Here is a 22852-nt window from a genome sequence, read left to right as displayed (position 1 = left end):
AACACTGAATAATTTGCAGCAAGCTGTAAGCAGAACTAATGCTACATCTTGAAGGACACAGCCTGTAGAAACTAGCCCTCTTAAAAAGAAAAATAAAAATTGATAGCATCCCTTGTACTGACAACTCACCGGCTAAATTAACACAGAGCAACGTAATATGGCTAAAATAATCTCACAGGCATTTCACACCTGATTTAGACTTAACCATAGAATCATGGAATCATAGAATTATTAAGGTTGGAAAAGACCTCTAGGATCATCAAGTCCATTACCTTTTGTTTAAAAACTTCCAAAAATTTGGATGGGGAAGGTTTCATTGATGCTTAAAGTAAAATCAGCTTTGGGCAAATTTCAGCATTTCTTTGTACAGCTCAGACACTGCACTATTATACCCTTCATGACACTGGAAACAAAACAAGCTAGGGAAACAAATAAACCTACTCACTAGGCCATATAAGAAGCAAAGAGCTGTGTATGATGAGAAATACATCTGCTAGTAAAGATTCTTGCTTTCTTAAAAATAAGAGGAATCACTGTGATATTGGTTAAACAGGCAAGAAAGTTAAAGCTTATGCAGAGATCCTGTGTATCCTGAGCAGACATTAATCAACACCATTTCACTGACATCACACCTTTAGAAAGCATTCCTGATTTATAACTTATAAAAACTCCTCTGGTCATTAATGACCTGAAGAGATATGTAAAAGAAATCTGTGTTTATAAACACTTGTGCACAGGAGTAGCTTTACTCCAAGTGAGTAACTTCAGAAGCAAATAAAACCATAATCCTGATTCAAAGGAGAAAATGTGTAAAGTCTTATGGGCACTGCTGTTCCTTGAGGCTTGGGAGGAGCAGGGATGTTAATACAGACTTCCTTATTTGAGAGCTTCTTATTAACAAAATTATAATGCCAAAGACTTTGTAAAGCGATTCCATGTTACACTTTTTGTGGTCTCTTTTTTTGCAGACACAATGCAAGTATCAGTCCTTTGATGGTCGATTTGGGGAGACATTTAGACTTTCCTCAGACAGGCTGTCAGGAAGATAAAGCACCCTCAAGTCCATACCAATGAGCACTTCTCAGTCATAGCAGTCATAGCAGATTGTACTTAGTACGCATATTTTATACCAGGCAATTAAATGCAGTTACCCAAATGAATACAGAAGTCAGTTATATATTGTGCATCAATTATCACAGGCAATGAATGCCATGAGAAAAAGAAATTAACACAGTATAAACCTAATTCAATAACATAGCAGATTGCTAAGTTAAAATCCTACCCTTTAGATATCCATAACACCACAGACAATGAATTATGACACAGAGTGAAGCTGATTAAATGCACCACCATAACGAGGCTCTGTGGAGTGCCTGGGTCAGCGGCCAGTCCTGGGATGCAAGGAGGAGGTTCTCTGCCCAGCTCTGACACAGACCTGCTGGGTGACCTTCAGTCATTTCACTTCTTTTGTCTAATTTTAGTGACCACTAAATCCTTCAGAGAAAAGACTGATACCATCAACCTTTTGAAACCTGGGACTACAAGTCACAAAGATATTAAATTTTATTGGTACCAGTTCTCAAGGCAATGCAGATGGGCAGGAGTGATGTGGTATCCTGTGAACTTTTACATCTAGGCAAGTTTTCCAGTTCTTACAAGAATGGCATGTGTGAAGCATTTATTGCAGTTCACTGTGATTCATAGGACAGTGGTCATTAGGTTGGTCACTCTCCACCTGACCTGCCAAAGTACAGGTCATTTACCAGGCTAGCTACAGCTGTCTTCTAAAATACATCAAGTGTTTTGTACTGGTTCTTCCCAGTGTTTTTATTCTCCAGCTGCAGACAGGACTCCCAGTAAAGAAGGAAGAAGAAGAAAGGAAAGATAGACAAAGATTTGCTGTCAGTCACTATCCATTTCTTCCTGACTGTCTTAGGATGAAGAAGAAAGCTAGGAGTGGCAACAATGAACATGATACTTCTGTGCCACTGCCATCCTACCAGGAGCACGCAAAAAAAAAAGAACATCTCCAATGTGAGTCTAAAGATGGCTGTTATTAATGATATTGCATGAGCAGTGTTTCAAGAAGAGGCATTGTCTCATATTTTCGCATGGTTAGTGGTACGTTAACACCTAGGAAACCTCACCTAAATTCTGAAATTCAGAAGGATTTCAAGGAAAACACAAATTTCTTGCAACAATTTCCAAAACAACATTTACTAATTCAATAAAAAAATACATGAGGTACAAGGGAATTTTTGAAACAGTGTCTTATTTTCTGGGATGGGACTCTAACTTAGGCATCTAACGTATACTTCATCCCCCCGCAGCTCTACTGAAGAGAAGCCAGTTGCTTTCTAGGGTCTCCAGAGAGTGACCCTGTTTATCTGGTTTTGTCTGTCACGTCTCGCTCTTACAGGAGGCATTTTAAAGCAAAGATGGATTCTGCAGGAACTGGCACTTTCCTTAAGAAAACAGCTTCATTAGGCACAAGCCAGTGAAGATAAACAGGGTCCACCTCTTAGAGCCTAAATGGGAGCTCTGGTTATGTGCTTAGTTACATAATTCTTCTGACTTTTTTGTCTTATGTATGAATTATAAGACCTTTGCTCATTCTAGATTGTCATTAAAAAACTACATTGTCATCTTATAAACTCATAAAACATATGCTGCAGCATTAAGAGATTTCACATTTCACTACGTACGCTGAATATGTAGGTTTTTGCACAGTTACAAAGGATCCTTTCCACCAATTTTTACTGAAAAACAGTTATCGAGTAAATCATGCCCATACCGATAGGACTAAGACAACTTGGAGAAAAACCACAACATATTTACAGTTTCCCTCTAAATTTAACAGAGCAAATTTGCACAAAACACATTTTCTGGAAGAACTGCTATTTAAGATGCTGCATTACTTAAATCCTCTGCCCCAGCTCTTCTTGAAGATAACACATGGTACACACAAAGGCCAGATTTCCCTCAGAAAGCAGAACACTGTAAGATTTCAACAGGGGAAAAAAATATAAAACAAGGGTCTTCAAGATAAACAGGTGTTCTCTTGCGATGCTCCTTGAAAGGTCACCCAGTAATATTTCATGCTAAATCCCGAACTTCACTGGCACGTCAGAGCAAAGCCTTAACAGGTTACAAATGTGCTTTTTCTTTTGTGTGTATTTTAGCAGATGCAGTCTGAATATGCTGAAGTCTATAAATAACAGAATCTGGAGGCACATTAAACAAAGCATTATAGAAGTCCAGCTTAGTGATTGAAAAAGCATACGCTGTTCCAAAATCATCTGGAAGGGAAAAAAAAGCAACTTTGCAGGCTAGCAATGCAGCACAGTCTTGATAAAAACAGGTCTGATTATTCCTTGAACAAAAAATGCTGTTGTGAATTGACGACTGCATCTCCGTTTTTCACTCTGCCAAGACGGCTTGCAATTGTGAGTCACTTGCTTCCCATTTAAGATGATGGTGGCTTACTGCCTAATTTAGTCCAATCCTTCCTTTAAATTTCTGCATTTTAAGAGTTCGTATTTATCAACAACAAAAAATTATTCCAAAATCTTTTAATTACTTACAGCAGTATTTTAATAATAGGCTTTTTATTGTACTGCTTTCTACTAAAGGCCACTGACGGCTTTAGAAACATGCCATCCCACTCCACTGTATTTCAGACAACAGAGAAAGCACCCAAAGCAGGTCCTGAGCAAACACACTTCAGCAACTTCACTGGAAGGCTGCGAACTGAAATGGCAGGTGCTGGAATGCCTCCTTGATTCCATAAAGTACCTGGGCCAGTCATTATATTTGGGCTATATGTGCATTGCTGGTCTATCTGGGCTTGAGGGAAATGCACCACACTTATCACACACCTTCTCCCACTCTACCATACAACGTCCTTACCTTATGTATACTAGAACTACTTCAAGCAGCTGCAATACAAAGGGTTGTTTGGTTGGGGTTTTTTTAGGAAAAAATGATGAAGAAAAATAAAGTCAGAATAAAAAAAAAAAGACCAAAGCAAGCTGGGACACACTTCCAGAAGGAGGATTTTAGCTTCTTGTCTAACCTAAAGTGAAATCACCCCCATGTAACCTCCTGAAAAAATGAACAGCTTGGCGGGTAGGCCCTATCTGTGAGAAAGCCCCAGGGACGGTATCATACAGTCCATCAGGGGCAGGGGAGCCTCGTTACTGAATTTCCACATAAACACAGACTGCTCTCTTCTAGCCTCAGAAGACCAGGAGACATTTGAGTTTCACATGGCAATATTATGTGTGGAAAATCTATTTTAAGTAACTTTTTAGAAGTTTCTAAAATGCATTCATTATCTTTTTTCTTTTCTTTTGAAGCCTGTATAATTGAACTCCTGGAGTTAAAGCAGCCTGTCTTTTCAGGCAGGGGTTCATGGGGAAAAAAAATCCCTGTCAATCAAACCATTTTCATATTTTTAAAATACAGTTTTATCATTGGATCAAATTGTGACAAGAGGTGGCATCTAAGGGTCCTTGGTTAAATGCCTGGGTGATGCACAAAGCACTTTTTCGCAGAGTACTGAAGCTATCCAAAGTCAAATCAATCAAAAATTTATGCAAGACCATCAAGTATTCTCTCAGCAACGGCTGATAAGTTAAACTCTGGAAAAGAGGTTTAGGCTTGTTTTGTTTGTTTTAATTCAAGGATTCTAGTGATAAATTCCACTTAAGAGACAAACTCAGTATCTCTTCTATCAACTTACATCTGTCCTCATGCCAAAAGCTGCCATCCCCTCAGTACATCACACTCAGGATCTTTTCACCAGCTACAAGCTTGGAATTTGTAGTGTGCTCCCTGGTCTCATTTATCTTGTGTTCCTTCCATTTCTCTTAGTATATCTCCCGTTCTTCTTCATTTACCTCACAATACTCTTTCTTGCTTTCCTTTGTGGTTTTTTTGTTTCCATTTATTGACTCCATGCTTCCCCTAACAACAGAGGCACATTTCTTGCCTTAGTCTGCCACGAGCCATTCCCTCATCCAAATATCTCTTCACAGCCAAGACAGTATTTTCTGTTATACTGTGCTGTTTTGTTAGGGGAGGGAGGGATTCATCTCACCTGACTTCACCTAACGCAGCCATCTATGCCTGAGCTTTGCTGCTGCTCTCGGTGCCAGTGGGGAGAAAAGATACTTCCAATGGCCTGTTTCAGACACCTACCGTGCTAAGCAATGAAACACACCTTGGAGGTACACATCTCACTTCTCTAGCTAGTTTACACACTGCGGCTTTGGACATGGACATCCGCTTTGTCAGACACCCATGGGATAAGATGACCTAGGCTGAACGAATTGTGCCTTGGGAGCCCAACCACTGCTCAGCTATCTGCATGCTGTATTAATCCCAACAAGACACTTGGTCCCGAGGGACTCGGCTCCTACTCCTGTCCTTTGCCTGCCTGATAACTCCAGCACAGCAAACTTCAGGAGAACAGAAATCATGAGTCAGTTTGCAATAACTCATGAGAATGTCCCCAAATATAGATACATTTGGATATTTAGAGAGAGACATGGTTTGCTTTCTGATTTTTTTCCTGCCCATCCCCAGCGATTATGCCAACATATGACTATTAGTGTTTGACAACGGGAGCTGCCCACTCAAACACATTTCCTACAACTGTGATGCCCTACATCTGCCTGTTCTCTGGAGAGAGAATTCGTCCTGGATCTTTTCTACCTACTTCCAAATGAATCCCATCTCCTCAGTCCCATTTCTTTACCAGACACTTAACTCCCTTGCTCCCTGCAGTTCCCCTTTTAAGTGTGGACCACAAACACCTCTTGTCCCCTATCTCTGCCCATTAGCATTGCCCAGGCTGCTACTGGCTTTCTTTACCCTTCATGCCATGCTTTGGGGGTAGCATCTTATTTTGATTAGGAGGTGGGGACAGCTACAGGGAGTTTTCCTCTGTCCTCTCCCTTTCCCAGGTGCTTTTCTGTGGGCAAATGAGGGGAACAAAGATGATCTCCCACATCCCACAGGATGGAGCAGAGCTTCCAGGCTCTTTGTGCTCCCTCATACCCATTAGCTTTCAGCGGAGGTTGAATTCAGTTGCTAAGCAGAGGCAGGAATTTGGTCTGCTTTCTGAACAGTTGTGTATGGGATCACTAACAAGTTACTGTAGGGCTGCAAACTTAAGAATATCACATACTCAGTGGGTGTGGTCTTCTTCACAGGACACCTTCTTTCTCTTCCATTGAGGGAGAAGCAATCCCATATTTAACACAAGGTCAGATCGGGAGAAAAACAGTTACTGTGCATCAGCTATGATCAGGCAACCATGATTATTTTGAGGCTTCTCCTTTGTAATTAGCTTTAAGGGGGTTAGGGCAGAGGAGGCTTGAGCTGTAGATCATGGTGCATATAATGATGTTGAAAGCCCTTCCTCCAGGTAGTCCTGCTGTATATTTAATCAGCCAACTACCCTTCCACTACACTTTCCCTGAAACACTTTCTTGTATGTGCATTTGCTTTCTCCAGTCTCAGTTGTAACTCTTCAGGGCAGGAAATCACGTGGATTTTCCTTCAGGCAGGGCTAAAACCTACTAGACACATGGCGCCCCTTTTGCTATAATTGGACTGATGCTGGCTTTAGCCAGGAGCCCTCCAGGCAGGGATGTCAGCGAGACAGTGATGCTCTGAGATACAGGGGCAAGGCCACCCGCTTGCCAGGCTTCTGCATAGTACCTCATGCAGCCAGGCTTTCGTCCCTTTTGAGACTTTTAAGATGTTACTCTGATGCAAAAGTAGGAACACTGATGATGATAACACCCCCCTCTCTGCTCATGCAGGCCCTCCACACCTTTCACGTAGTTAATAATCCATTCACCCACCCTTTTCCGAGATGTTGTATGTTTGTTTGTCTTGTCTTATTTGAATTATAAGATCTTCAGTGCAGAGAATTTACTTTTATCTATGCTGGCAAAGTACAATGTAAATTTACTGCACTCTATAAATATTTTCTAATTACAAGGGTGATAACAAGAATAATATATCCATTTTACTCTAATACAGTATTTCCAGGCTTCAGGATATGATCAGAAACAACCCAAAGTCAACAAGACCAAAAGATTTGCAGAACCTTTAACTGTGAAGTGGAAGCCATGAAGTTGCTGTGTGAAACTTTGGTAAATTAGTTACTTATATTCATAAATAGCATTTGTTACTGCAGTAAAAATCCTTGCAAATTGGTCCTCTGGAAAACAGAAAGCAGAATGTAACCAGTGTAAACCAGCAGAGCACTGCTTCACATGTGTATTATAAGGGTCACAAATGGCCTACTGGTTACTTTTTAAACAAATGCAATGTTAATACTTTCACTTCAACGTTATGAATAAAGCATTTGGCCTGTAGCTATGAATATGGTAACTGATGGCTTTTGACTTGTTTGTTTATACTGTCATCCAGCAAACTTCTGTACCATGCTCTCCTGGGACTAAATCTTGACTTCACCCCTTGAATGAGCAGAGGACATAACCTGTATAAAAGGCACTGGGGCGCAGCGGTTTCCCTCAGCTTCCCCCAGCATAGCTTGATGGCCACTGCTTGAAACCCTCCCTATGGCAGCACAGAGCTCTTCTGGCACACAGGAGGGAGAACAGGGTGCCAGGGTCTGTTCACGCCTGTTTGGCACCATCTCTGGTCATGTTGTTAATGGTTTGTTTGTTCTTTTAAGCTCCAAGGTATCGAATTAATCAAAATAATTATGACCATGCAAGAGATTAAAGTGACAGGAGTATGAATTGCCCTTGTTCATCCAGGTGATACTACGGGAAGGTGCAAAGCAGATACATGTAGAGAATGAAGCCCTGTTCTTTGAATTTACAGCCTGAATAGAAAACATTTTGTGAGACCAGTGTATTTCTGCCTAAAATATATGCTTTAATTTAGGAGTGCCTTGGTGACACTAGCGGCCTGTGATATATAAGTGGTCAGGTTAAATGACCTCTATGCGCCTTCTTGCCTGAAGCACAGAGCAACAGCAAGCGGAGCAGTTTGAATGGGTCCCATTTATTATTCTTTTAATTGCCTGCTAATATGTCTTTCAGTAGGAAAGACTAATAAACCTCTTCTATCTCCAAATGTCTTCCAACGTATCCAAAACTGCAGCTCAGCCAAAAGAAATAAGGGGTCTTCAGTTCTCTACAAATGGAAAAGCAACCGGATGAGGATCCAGGAGATTCCTGTTCCTTATCTAGCTCAGCAACAGACCTTGGGCAAGTAATTTTAAATGTTTATGCCTTGATCCCCCACCCATGAAATGGTGTGATAATACTTTCTTCATCCCACGCTTTATTAATCTTGCCTAGTCAGGCTGTTCTCTGCTTATGGGGTATGTCCAGCATCACAGGACCATGACCTGGGCCTGCAGATAACACAGCATTACATTAGGTCAAGGAATATTTTTTCCTAGTAAAAATCAAAACCAAAGTAGAGTAGAACAAACAAAAAAAGATAATTATCATCATTTCTTATGGAATTGCTGTCTATCTGAATGTGGAGAAAATAGCAAGTTTCCTTTAAAAGGACTCGCAATGAAATTCACACTCTGTCAGGTGTAAATTACAGCCTGTATCTCATCTTGTTCTATCTACAGCTCCTTTCTTAGTCATGCATAGCAGCAGTGTACAAAAATATTTCCTGCGTGTGATCAAGCAAGTACGGGCACATAAGATGCAAACAAAATATGAGACTTTAAAAAAATTGTTTACTGGTATCTTAAAAGAAAACTAAAAGTTCGTAATCATGTCATGTCTCAATCAGATAACTGATTTACTTGGGAACATAATTGTGCTTGGGAACACAACTGAAACAAATCTATGAAATATTACCTTTAGGAAGTTAGAGGGAACTGGGGTAGCTAAAAAGAAATTAAAAAACCCCCCAGGAACATGATTATATTGTGCAATCACAGATATGGTAGATCATTTAACTTAAGTCCTGATCATAATAGAGCTGCTCAGTGGAATAGCATGGGAGATATGCTTTTCACCTTTTTTCCCCCATTGTTTTACACAAGACCTTTTGGTTGCAGTGCTCTATGACATCTAATAGATTACTTCAGCCAAATGTCTATACACCATGCTAAACACTGCAGAAACCCAGTTTCATCTATGCTTATCTCTGAAACAGTGAACTCCTCCCCAAGTCCCATGGGCTGATGACACTGTGAAGTGTATCGCTGGCACACAGTGAAGCATCACCAAGTTCGGGAGGAGTCACCTGATGGAATTGTAGCACATTGTTGTGTTTGTCCATGTTTCAGGGTACAAACAAGATTTCAGCCTTGGTAGAAATTCAATGTTGTTAATCTTCTTTAGGACAACTGTGGCTAGGGGCAAGGGAGCAGCATATTCAGTTTAATTACATGGCCAGAAATGCCTGAGCTAGGAAATTCTCTCTTTTAAGTTGGCAATTTCCTTGCATTCAGGAATAGTTTAAAATGTCTTAATTGTTAAGCTATCAATACAAAGACTATACCTAAGCTTTACTACTGATTAGCTCTCCAAATGCTTGTCAGTTGGTGACGCCTTGATGTCTGCCATAGCTCACAGGAGAAGCAATAATTTTCCAGTTTACAATCAAACCCCTTCAGTGGGCACTCAAGTTAAAAATTTGCTTGTTCAAATAGTGCATGAATAAAACAGCTTTGTATGGATTCTCAGTGAACAAAGAGATGCCATACCTAATAAATGGTGCCAGATCCTCTGAAGAACCTGTAGACAAGATACCAGATTTTCGTGTCATCTCCAGCATAGTTTTTGCACTTTCCAAGAGAAAGCAATCAAGCTTTGACCCTTGGCTTCCTAGTAATCAACATCTGAGCCAGTAAATTCAGCTTAATTGAGGTCCATGCATGTTTCTAAGGGGCCTTTAACAGTGGAAAGATTCATGCTCCATCTCATCTCAGTGGTACTAAGATTCACGTATGCAGATTCATCACTGAGAATGGCCTGGCCCCGTTATCATTAATTGAAGCATATTAAGAGACTTGGCAGAAAAAAAAAATCTAAATTTGAAATGTCAAGAGACAGATCCATCTAGTTTCACATCCTGTTGTTTTAATATACCTTAATTACAGTTAATTAGGAGATATTGTTCCTGGTGGAAGAGCATCTGACACAGCTTTCGTGGGTGATTAAACATAGAACAGAATTCGATACATTTGTTGAACGCGGGATCTGTTTATTATGACTGCACAACTCTATCTAGAGTACCATTCCTATTACATAGCAAAACAAAAGAAAGTCACAGGCCAAAAATATTTCCTTTGCCTCATGATGCTTTAATATTCCCTGCTGCGTTCTTAAATTTTCTACTGCCGGCCCCTTAGGACTTCAGTGCATGATCCAGCTCCCACTGAAGTTAATCAGGGGCTTCTCAGTTGGCTTCAGCTGAGCCACATCAGATCCTAAATGAACAGCAGATAGAGGAAATGATAGAGGAAAGCGCTGAGGGAAAACAAGTGCTGCGGGGATTGACCTCTGTGGAAAAACAATGCAGTCAGGCACAATGTCAACGAGGGCTTTGATGCCATTTGTGAAAGAGTAATCTTTGATTTATTGATGGAGTGCAATCAGCTGGAATGCTTTCCTCATACTGTATAAAATACAAAAAGTGGAGACCCAGACTGAAGCAGAGTTCAGCTTCTGCTGGTGTCAACAAGGTTTGTGCATACTCATTGATCTATGGCTGTATATAACCCTGATATATGTTTTGCTGGACTGCCTGAGCCCATTGCTCATGGCTGGAATAGAAATGGCAGGATTGGTTTTTATCACTAAAAAGTAAGCAGTGTATGTCTTCTGCTTGAAGAGTAACCAAATTAACATTTATGAAGTAATCTTTTTTCCCCAGTTTAAAAAAAATAGCATTATTGGTTGGATTACTTGTACTAGAAAAAGTCTTGTTTTTCACAAACCCTGTGTACACTGGTTTCCTAAATGCTCATCTACTCTGAACTGCAAGAATTGTGATAAACTGTTGCTATTTACTCTTTAGTGCAACTACCTGCTTTGGGTGAAGATTTTTTTAAAATTATTTATTTTTAAAAGCAAATCCACTCTTTTGATGCATTTTTCCATTCCCAGTGATGGATTTTATCTTTCATATGTGATCCAGTTATTTAACTACCTCTCAACACTTCTCCCATGAATTGTTTATACAGCAACTTGGCAGCGTAATTTGCATATCACAGGAAAGATCCCATTACATGCTCCCAGAGGTGCGGTTTCACCAGCTTTATCATTTTCTACCACCTATGCATATCCCTGAAGCAGAGTGTCTGGTTAATCTAGAAAGGCACTGCTTGGATGCCAATAATAATTAAACATTAATGGTACAGTTACAAAATTTTCAGTCACTCAAAACATATCTCCCCATTGTCTTTGATAAATATAATATCTAAAAAGATATTTATCTTTTCATATAAATTTTCATGCTGCAGGAAGATCACAGAGCGTTACCTTTACTGTATTCTGTTCAGCTGTTGCAGACTTGACCTAAAATAATTAGGCAAGGAACAAATGCACAAAGAAAGAAAATTTGAAAAGAAGGGAACCTTGCTTAGAAGCAGAGTAGCTACACAGAAGAGCCAGGGAAGACTTGGGGCTAAAGACAGTATTTGCTCTCCGGACTCTTTATTTGGTGATTGAAGGGGACAATGGCTCTAACTGCAGTTTCTTGGTGATGAAAACCCCATGTTTGGATATATTCTGGATTATTCTTCACCCATTGTATGAAACATAAAAAAAATGACAGCAGCATAACTTTCACTGAGAGGAACACTTACTCCAAGAGCACTCCAGCAACATCAAAGCATACAACCACTGGGGATCAGGGGACGGAAATTGAAGGGAGGCAGGTCCACACCACAGTAAAACACTATCAAACTTCCTTGCACAAAGCATTGCTCCCTCCAGATGTTTTCCCAATAAGCAGACAAATAGTCCTGTGCCTTCAGAGCCATCCAACACACATTTGGGGGGAACAAACACTTCAGGTACCAAATCATGCTACCTTTGATTTTTCCTGTGCAAATCCACCTTACAGTGAAAGACTACGCACATGAAATCTCAAAAAGACAAACTCAGTTTGAGTGAAGTCTGGAGTCTGAGATCTAGAGTTGATGTATTAACGAAACTAGCCTCCCTAGAAAGTACCCCAGGCAACTGTAGTAACATCACCCATCAGTCACAGACAGTGCAATAGGTACCCCAGCACCCTCCTCTCTGGCAATACGACAAACCCACAAAATCCCTAATACCACAGAAGGCTGGAAGGCAGAGAAGGGCTTGTTTCACTGAAAAAACTAAGGGGCTATTGACTCCGTAGTCTTTGAGTCACAAGGTCAACCTCAGTGAACAGGGGTTGAAACTTGTTATCCTCCTATAGCCCAAAAGAACGTTATATAGTGCAATAGCTGGCAGTCACAGTGACAGAGCAAAAGGCAGATTAAGCACAGCTGTCCCCTCAGGTCCAGGGACAGCCTGGTGGGCAGGAAGAAAAACCTGAGCTGTTCCTGCCTGTTTAAAAGAGAGCATTTAGTTTTCAAGCCTGTCAGCATGATCCTTTTTGAACGCGTTGTGTTTACTGACATGCCACCCTGACATTTTGGTTTAGTAGTACAAAAAAAAAAAAAACAAAAAACAAACCCAAGACGTAAGGTTATAAAATCAAATATGATGTTTTCTGTGTGTTAAAAGAAGTATTGCTTGCACAGAGACCTGGAAGCTCAAACCGCTGCAGCGCTGTGCCAGTACATGAAAACCAAAAAATGGAACTGACCTGGGTTTCACGGTTCAAGCATGCCGTGGCAGGGATCCCGGCACTACTTCCAAATTCAACACTCGAATAAACACAGTTGTAGTTTCTTGAAGTGGATGCTTTTAATGCAATCTGAAAAGGGTGAGAGAAAGGGCATACTCCTGAAGCCTATATTTCTTAGGTAGAAATAATTCTGCCTGGAGAAGCCTGGCTCGTGACTGTTTGCTATTAAGACCGTACAGGAAAGAGGGAGCGTCTTTGAGTTCACATACTTAACGCTCAGTGGTGTGTCTGCGGAGTGGCAGGAAATAAACAACAGCGAGGAGGGGTTAACCAGAGACCTGCTGGCTAAAATCTATATGCCTGGAAACAGAAGGGAGAGGGCTGCAAGGTCAGATATAGTTTAATTGTTTCTAATAGGGGGGATCAGCCACAGAGCTACCAGGCACAAAGACACCTAGCACAAACTGTACCCCGTTTCCATTTCCCCCCTAAACCCAAAAGATCAGTTGTGCGTGTCATGTCAGTCTTTCTGAATGGATCTAGATTGTCCTCCTAGTCCCCAAATAAAGCATCAGTTCAAAGCACTTGTACAGTAAGTAGAAAGCGAGGACAAAGAGATTAAATAAGCCATCTATTCATAGATCTCCATCAGAATACTTAAAACCCATCAATCTCACTCCCAGATGTATTCTCCATCTCATTTCCTAAAACAGCTGTGTGCCTCCCAGAGAAATGCCACCATTCTGCCATAATTGCATTAAGGGAACATCCGTGCAGAAGTAAAAATGTCTCTGAGCCTGATACGAGATGGGAGAAAATCCCTTCACTTGGACTCTGCCTACCAAAATTTCACCACTGCTCCGATAGATTTATCCTTTCATCACAATTGACGCAGCAGGCAGGAAACAGAAGCACTTGTTGAAGTCATCAGTACTGGATGCAGGTATTGGTCTAGAGTTGGGCATGGAGCGCAGCACGAGTCAGAAAGTTCAGATGTAGGGAGGGCTTGAGGGGAGGAGGGAGGGCAGCTGCCCATTATGCTCAGAAATGTGCAGAGAAAGAACAAGCAAAGCTATACTTTAGAAGACCTTGTTCAGCTGTAAGAAGTAAAGGATACAGCGGACATTTTCTAGAAGATCTGTCACAAGCACTGACATTTGCAGAAATCAGATTCAACTGAAGATATTTTGCTAACAGTCTTCCTGGTAACTTCTCAGAGAAAGACCTGGGGTACTGCCCGCTGTCCAAAAGAACCCCTCAACTCTATAACAGAATTACTGGACAAGGGAATTGAGTAAACACCTATCATAATGGAGAAACATACTGGAAAGCATAATGTAGTACTGTGGTTGCATATATTTTTTTGTGTTCAGAGTATTTATAGATGCTAACTCAAGTAATTTCATGTGTCTAGGTATTTATTCTATGCTTGTGAAATGAAACAGCATTTTTCATCCCATCTTGACTGCAAGAGAAAATACATTTAGGTTATAAATTGTTTAGAATTACTTGTTAATGCTATTGGCATTTCTGTATCTGCTTGTAGGAGGGACAGGAGGGAGACGGATAATGCTTTACACATAAAATCATAGAGGAGAAGACCAGAAAACAAGCTTTGTTTTCAACATGTTTAAACTGTTCAGATGACAGGAATCGGTTGCCTTGGAAGCAGATCTGCAGCTGAATGAAACCTTTCACCTGTCCAACATATGAAATATTTATTATCTGAGGGTGACTAGAGATTCAATAAAGCCAGACATACAATGCAGAAAGCGGACCCTGGCTCATCACCTCCATGAATTTCACAGGTTCTGTGGCAGCCAGATTAGAGTTTGCCACAGAGAGAGGGAAGTGGGCTCAACTGCAGTATCAGGTGTACGGAGAAATAAAACAAGAGGAAAGCAACATCTTAACTTTATATTCGATTTTACCAGGTTGATGAAGCAAAATGCTGATGCTCCTCCTATACTGTGTTTATGAAGGCTGGAAAGTGTTATTGTTTCCAATTAGAGAGAACAGCCCACTCTCTCTTTAGACAATTACTTTTCCAATAAATTATTCTTGGCCACTTGTTTCCCCATAAAAATTGCCCAGTGTTTTTGTCTTATAGAAGTTGTTGAGGTTTGTTTTTTTTTTCCTTCTCTTTTGCGGGGGTTGGAATTAATTTATTATGGGGCTGAAACTTGGGAGAGATCCAGACACAACGATCTGAAAATGTTCATACTATAATTCAGTGATTGGATTCCTTGTTTATTTTATTGCAGAGCCTCCCTGAGAATTTGGTCCTGCAAAATGGAGCAAAGTTGATGTACAAATGTGCATGTAATCCAGTTTGCTTTATTTTTCATGAAAAAGACTTTAGACGTTTCTGTTGCTGCAGACACAACCCCAAGTATGAACAAAATCCAGAGCCACTACTTAAGAATTTTTGCATAGCTGCTTTCAGCAGCAAACCACACTTTGAAAGAACCTTGACATTTTTGCCTTTTTATCACATTCATCTTTTTCTTAGAAAATCTGAATTTCCAAGGCCTTTGGCATCCTTATATTGCTAAACAGCTTTAACGTCTACATTCAAGAGGTGTTGAAATTGTCCAATTAAGCTAAGAGGTAAAAATAAAGATTAAAATCCATTGTCATCATACCTTAAATTGTACCACAATAAAGTATCATATTTCTGCTAAGTCCGTGTGTGTGTTTGTGTGAAGCAACTGCAAAGTTGTAGAGGGTTAACACAAAACACCAAAATACGATTGCTCCTTCCAGTTCATGCTGCTTCCTTATCACTCCAGTTAGGAATTGCATGCAGATTTTAGCAGTAAATATTGGATCAGATGATAACACCATTTCAAGGCAGGATTGCAGGCTCTTGGCTGGTGCACAGAACCGATCCTGCCCTACCAATTAAGATGGAAGTGAGGTATGAACAAGATGGGGAGGTGAGGGTGGGGAGAAGAAGGCCGCAAGAAAAGAGGCAATAAGGTATCTGAACGAAACCGTTGCACAAACTGTACCACCACAATTCAAAACTGATGCATACAGATATGGAAAAAGGGGATTCCTGGCTTCACAGTGGCAGGTAACATTTATCTCCAGTCTCTTTCACAAGACAATAGACCTTAAAATATTAACTGGTTCTCTGTTCCAGTTATGCTGTTCTGGCACCAGTCCTGTATCTTAATAGAGTGCACCTCTGATCCCGGGCAGGAGCACTTCCCCATCCCTAGCACGTAATACTTAGTTATACGCTCAGGAGGGCAGGCTTTTCTAGACGCTGCCTTCATTTTTATTGCTTATGTGCAAATTACTTCCTCCACGTCTGTTACAGTCCCTTCGCTCTCTCACAGAGCACCATGCTTACGCTTTCCCAAGTTTGCCAGAGAGAGGATGCTAACCTCCAAGTGCACCAAAAAGCGTAGAACGTGCCTTCTTTCCTGCCGTTCCATATGCCTGGAATACCCCCCTCCTTTCCCACCATGGTACATGAAGTACCTTCCCTTTCTTTCAGAAAGCTGAGAATCCATCTGTTACGCAAAGCGCTCCATCTGCAACGACTGCGAGTCCAGTGATGTGCTGCCAATATTTCAACAAAGGGCTCCTCTAAACTCATTCCCCTGAGTCGGTAACACAGCCCACGTCCCCAGGGTGGGGATGCTTGCAGACAGGAGGCGTGCGGGACTGGTGGACTCTATTCAGCTGGTTTTCCCATTTCAACAAAACACTTTCCCATATCCAAGGAAAGAGACAGCACCATTTGGCAAACACGTTTCTGTAACATGCCTCCTACCAGAAGTGTTCATACTTAGGTCCTGGAAAGAAAAAAATAATTCCACTTTGTTGAGACAGTTGCAGAGTGTTCACCTGGAAAAATACAAGGGGAGGGATTTGAATCCCTTTCAGGGGCTGCTGGGGACCATAACTGTGTCAAGCAAATTACGGAAAAGGTCCCAGTTATGAAGAAGGAAATCATGCCAGATTTTCCTTTCAACATGATGCTAGTGAAGGGCTGAGCTTTGCAAACATGACTGGTAAGTCTGAGGACAAGGGTGGGGGGCTACATCTCAACAGTTAAGGCAGGCAGTTCTTCAGAAGGCAAGTGTACAGCACTTTTGCCATTCACACTTCTGTATCAGGTCTGAATACATATCATAAATATATTTATATTAGACAGTTGCTTTCACAAACTTCGGCGGCTGCATTTGTTTCATACACTAGGCTGCCTCTGGCATTTTAAAAGTCCAGGCTTGATAGTTTTCCATATGTGGTTTATACAGGAGTTGATACATGCAGGCCAGGATGCTTTGACTGCATGTACTTTGGACTGCCCACTTTTTCTGTCACTGTTTATCAGCTGCACAGCATTAGGTTTATGACAAGTTGCAATCACATATAAATGGCCAGCTGTTAAATGGCATTAAACTCCCAAAGTTTTCAAAGGTGAGAGTGTAATATATTAGTTGCTATTTTTTAAATCAGCAATTTCTTAAATCAATTGAGGCTTTTTTAAAAAACAGGAGAACTCTCTGCATTGGAACACATAACCTATACCACTTCAACTCTCTCATCTTGATGTGCTTTTTCATTTGTACGTAAGGAAAATAAAAAAAAAAAACCAACAACTTCGACTCAACAATTCAGTATATCCTGATATACAACTCCAGATGAGTTTTGTTGGTTTTGAAGAATAAAGAACACAAGATGAGTGTCAGTAGTTTCCATCACATAGTTTAGCTTGATAGCATTAATCTGTAATACCTGTGCAAATTATTACTTGTCAGGAAGCGATTTAAAAAAATATTTGCTAGTTTTGTCTACTTTGGTTGCCACATAGATATCAGCGTCAAGTCTCTTACCTAGAAATGCAGGCAATGCTAATGTGTCTGTCCTGTAACAAGTTTTCCCAGAGAGAAATACCGATCCTTATCTAGCAAAGCACAGCAGCACATTTTGGAGCTCACCCATCTATAGCAAAACACTTTGGAACATGTTTATGTTTAAAGCATTTGTTGAATAGGCAGAGATTAAGCATGTGCTCAGTCCATCTGTTGAAGTGGGGCCTGTCTTAGGCTTCCACAAGGGGATCTGCAATGCTCAGACCTGTCCTGCACAGCCGCCAAGCTGGTTCTAGCACTCTGGGTCCCCTACAAAATAGGTCTAAAGAAGGTGCTATATGAAAGATAACAAAAGGCAAGTACAGCCCAAATCCAAACATCACTGGGAACTGTCCCTCCAAGCCAAGCAAGACAAAAGCTTTTGAAACTCAGGGTTGATATGGTCCTGGAGGACTGGAGCATCACTGACCCAAAGCACAAACATATACAGCCCCAGAAATCCTACCAGCTAAATTGGTAAGGCAGGACAGCATGGGTGGAACGTAAGAATCATTATTTCCTTTTTGCAGACAATAAAATGAGGCACAGATAAAAAACCAAAGTTACCTGCTAAAGAAAAGCTATGACAGAAATTTGAAATTAATCCAGATCTGCTGATTTCTAGTCTGATTCTCCAACCATCAGACCAGCATCCCTCCTGGCTTGAAATAAGCACTGAAAGTATAATTAAAGTAATTTATATGTCCATCATGTTAGCCAGGCTAGGAATTAAAAATGCTTTGCAAAGAATTGTCCGAGTTACTTGTCAAAACGGATATGAGCTGAACCAGTGAAGATGATGCAGGGTGGTCGTCACTCACAAGAGCAGTTTCCTCTTCCAAATAGGTGTAAATTAATTGCCTTCTCATTTTTATCTATTTTCTTCAAAATATCTTAAAATTGCAGAGTTTCACTTAGTTTTGATCTTGGCAAAGTATCTTATCAGTCTTCTCCCTACTCTGTGCTCCCAAATGATTGCATGGCACAGAAAGCCAGTTCATTTTCTGAAGGCTGAGTCCTTTGAAATCTATACGGCTCTCATCTGGTTGAAAGCATGTGAACAAGAATTCAACAGCCCATACAAAAAGTCAACTCACCTTCCCTTTTGGAAAGAAAAGCTCCTGCCCTCACTGATGTATGAGTGAGCAGGAACACAAAGCCACCAGCCCTGACTTGAAAACAGAGGGGTTGTGTTGGGCTATAAGTGGTCCAGTAAGTTTGCGAGTAAGTTTGCGAGTGGGATAGTTTACATCATGCCACGACTTTGAAACATCCCTTATTGTCAGTCTTGCAAGGAGATATCCACCATATAAGCAAAGTTGGAAACTACACAAGAGAAACCAGCTGAGTTGTGTTTCCCCTAGCATTCACACTTCAACTCTCCTCTTCTAGCTGTGTCTGCTGCTGCGCCACTTTTTGGCCTCAGTGCACAGCATCTCCACCAATCTCCTTGTGGTTCTTCTCTCCACGGATGCCACAACCCTCTGCAGGAATGAAACCTGGTGATCTAGTCATGAGTTTCTGCTGGCCCCCACTGCGACATCTCCCTTTAAAAAACACTGCTTGCAAAGAGGAGGGAAGATGCCATCCAAATCTATGAGTGGAAGTATTTTGTGCTGAAATTTTGTGGTGATCATGCTAGCCTGATCCTTTAAGCTGACCACAAGCCTGCAACTGAGAACATAAGCACTGCTGATAGGAGCAAGTCAGTAACACAAGAAATACCCCAGTGTGAGCTCTGCCAACTAAAGAGTGTCAAAATTCTTCTCTCCTCCCTTCCTCTCCCTGAGAAAAGACCTATTTCCCAGAGGATGGATCTGTTTCCGAAAGCACACATTAGCATTGAAGCTGGATGCCAACACTGCATGCAATTAAAGTGCTGGCTGCAGCACAATTTCATCTCCAGAACACACCTGAAGGACCCATCCTCCTCATTTCTTTCTACAGTCCTTGAACATCCCGTCACTCCAATGCAGTATCTTTCAGTCAAGCCTATATAAACTGTCTCCTAATAAATACAGGCACGTGTGTGCACACGTGCACATAACTAAGAGACCAACCAACCAACTAACCAGCAAGCTAACACTGTATATTTATACTTAGCCTTCAGCTTCCTTGGTACCCTATTTTAAATGATGTTCAAATATTTCATCACATTTCCTCAAACTTTCTTACCACTTCAACTCTGTCTACAGCTGCTTCTTCAAGAGGCAATGTTGTTGCTCAGTTAACTATCACATTAAGCAGGTGAATGTGTCTCCCCAGTATATCTAACAATTGCTCATTAAATCAGGTCTCCAATACTGTTGAAAAATAATTACAAACCTGTTTCCAATAAACAAGCTATAAAGGCATTAAAGACAGAAGAGTGTGTAAGAAATGTATTGGAAAGGCAGGGGCAGAAAATTCTGACCAGGTATAGGCTGGGCAGAATTAGCTGAATACCGAATTAATCACTAACAGAGTCAGGCAAATAGTAAAAAGAAAGCTATAAACATTCACTTCAAATTAACAATGAATTTATTGTGGCTGAACACAAGCTCCTTTTATGGTTCCTTCATACAAATAGTCACGCAAAGCAAATCCGAAGCTTGTACACTCCATGATCTGCTTCCAGAATAAGAGGTATAATTGATATGGGATTTACACAGCTTGACAAAGCGAGGGAGGCCGGGCTTCCAAAATCCTTTGGAGCCAGCACATAAAGGTAATTAAACAAACCGCACCTTCTTTAGCTAGCACCTTCTTTAGCTAGCGCTGCGCACAAGGATACCTAATTACGGTTTGTCAGTAACTGAGGTGATGAGAGAAATCTGCCATCAGGCAATTCAAACAAAAAATAAACTAGAGATAATAATACTTCCTTTGGAAGAACAAGAGACTGAATTTGTCGAGTAAATGATTCATTTTGCTTTAATTGCTACACACAGAGTGAAATGACACAGTGATATCTCAGTGACCGGATAAAATATGTCATCTTCTCCCCACCCAGTGAACCATGCAGCACTGAACAGATGAATCGCCTTCCCCTGCCTGCATTAAAGGAGAACAACTGGAAAAGATTTAAAATTCAGTTTGTAAATCAAGCAATTTAAAATCAGCTCCAAGTCAATCACCCCATCTCCAAGTCAGTCACTGACAGCAGAGGCAACTTAGCAATAATGAGCATGGGTATTTTGCAATTCTTCTATATGTGTTTAGCTAGGATAGCGGTGGTTAATCTACTGTTCCACTTAATTAAATACTATTGAAATTATACTTTAAGCATCACCTCATATCTTGCTTACACAATTACAATCTATAACTCTCCATCTTACATCAATCACTATTTTGCTGTCTGGCGGCATAATTTCTCATTACAAAGCATTTATCTTTAACAAGTCAAGGTATGCCAAGTGCTCCTAATGCTACAGCGGCCACTCGCCCGGTGAAACCGTGGCCCCAGAATGAAGGATCAGTAGCTGTCCTCCTCCTGAAAGCCATGGTGTTGGACCCCAGAAGGAATCCCACTGCATGTGACAGAAGTCATATATTATATACATACAGTCTCAGAAGGGTATTCTTAAAGCATGAGAGTGCTAAGGAGGTGTGTGCTGAGGACACACTGCCATCCTGCAATGCAGCTGGCAAAGAAGCAGTGAAACAATTTAACTACACAGAAAAGCAGTGACCAGACAATAGAGAGATGACTATCAGATCCACAGAGTTAGCAAATAGAAAAAAGGGGAAAAAACACACACTCGCTATGGCTGAACCTCCCCCCTCCCCTAGAACGCAGAGGTTTCTTGTAAAATAGTGGAAAGAAAAGGGAAAAGAGGACAGCCTGACAAGGAAGCCATGGACAGAAGTGAGATATTTATCTCAATTTTGTATCTGAGTGCTCTTTGTACGTTACTGCAAGGCTTACCTCCGCATTATGACCTTACTCAACACTGCTTACTTGACGCTCCAGGATGCAGTAATTTCTCAGCCACGCAGTAAGACTTCTACTGCTGGCTGGCTGGCTGAGGTGCTCCTGTGTTCTCTGTCCTGTGTGTTAAATTAGACTTGTTTTTTTCTAGATATTGTTTTGTGTCTGCACTTCATGTCATTTTTGGACAACTCTAGCCTCTTTGGAAGGCATACGTATACCTAAGCATTATTTAAACATAGTATATGCTTGTATGTAAGCAAAAGCATGCATGAGTGCATCTCTTCTGAAGTTTGCTATTCAATAATATAGGGGAACAAACCTTCCGAAAGTGACATAAATCCACCGCTTTTGGAAATCCCTTATGTCCTAATGATAAGTGTCGATCTTCATCTGTCATAATCTGCAAGATCTTGAGAGTACTGTAATTCTGTGCAACGGCTACTTAGAGATAAAAGCATACAGATACTTAGTATACTAGACATTCCTAAACAAAATAATTAATGTCGCCTATTTTTGCTCAACAAGCAGGTAGAGGAAAAGCTATTGAAAATGGAATACGATTTAAAGCAGTCCTGTCCAAGAGTAAACTGTGTGTATAAATCATCAACATTTTTGTCATGAAAATGCTTCAGAAAGGCTTCATGGAAGAAGACAAATTGCTCCAGTCTCTCCAAAATTACAATCTTGGCTGCTTACAGTTGAACTATACACAGCATTTTGTTTAGTGAAGCCAAAGCTTTATTCCTCAAAAGCTTTATTCAATAGCCAAGAAAGCCAATGTTCAGAAACAAAGTAAGAGTGAAACTTAACAAATCTGGTCACAATTATTTCATTGTCTTTTATAAGCTTAGAAAGATCTGTATACGGTACTGAGAAACAGACCTTGCTGGCTAAGTAAATAATACTGATGAAATCCATTTGACCTTTAGTGTACACATTTATCACAAGAAACATCAGTTTTCACAGGATTTTTTTCCTTCTCCCCAGGAAAGCAGAACTGTACAAGACCTGTCCCAAATGAAAAAAAATTACTCGTTATAAAACCAGATGTTTCAACAATAATCACAGGATAATGTGGTAGGCAGAAACAACCATGTACATTATTTATGTTAAACTATTCTGGCTCTGTGCTACTTTCTATTCTGTTTTTCAGGGGACACAAACATTTATTCAGATGCAACTAGCCTTAGTTACAATGTAGTCTTCCTTTGCAGGTTAATGATTTTGACCATCATTCATCTCCCAGATTGTTTTGTAT

The 22852-nt window shown here is 40.7% G+C and overlaps 1 protein-coding gene across 6 annotated transcripts in view; it reads right to left on the bottom strand.

Moving 5' to 3' along the window:
- Nucleotides 1–22852, bottom strand: part of ENOX1 (ecto-NOX disulfide-thiol exchanger 1) — a 379677-nt gene that overhangs the window by 141246 nt on the left and 215579 nt on the right. Inside the window, exon 1 of one of the 6 annotated variants that reach the window (XM_075087492.1) lies at nt 12829–12939. The exons of the other annotated variants lie outside the window; for them this stretch is intronic. The gene's annotated coding sequence lies outside the window, so the exon portion shown is untranslated. Of the gene's footprint in view, nt 1–12828; nt 12940–22852 lie in introns of those variants that run through there. 6 annotated transcript variants of the gene reach the window in all.

This window comes from Phalacrocorax aristotelis, chromosome 1 (assembly GCF_949628215.1).
Source record: "Phalacrocorax aristotelis chromosome 1, bGulAri2.1, whole genome shotgun sequence".
Taxonomy (NCBI): domain Eukaryota; kingdom Metazoa; phylum Chordata; class Aves; order Suliformes; family Phalacrocoracidae; genus Phalacrocorax; species Phalacrocorax aristotelis.
Note: the sequence above shows the minus strand (reverse complement) of the source record. Positions and strands in the feature narration are given on the sequence as shown.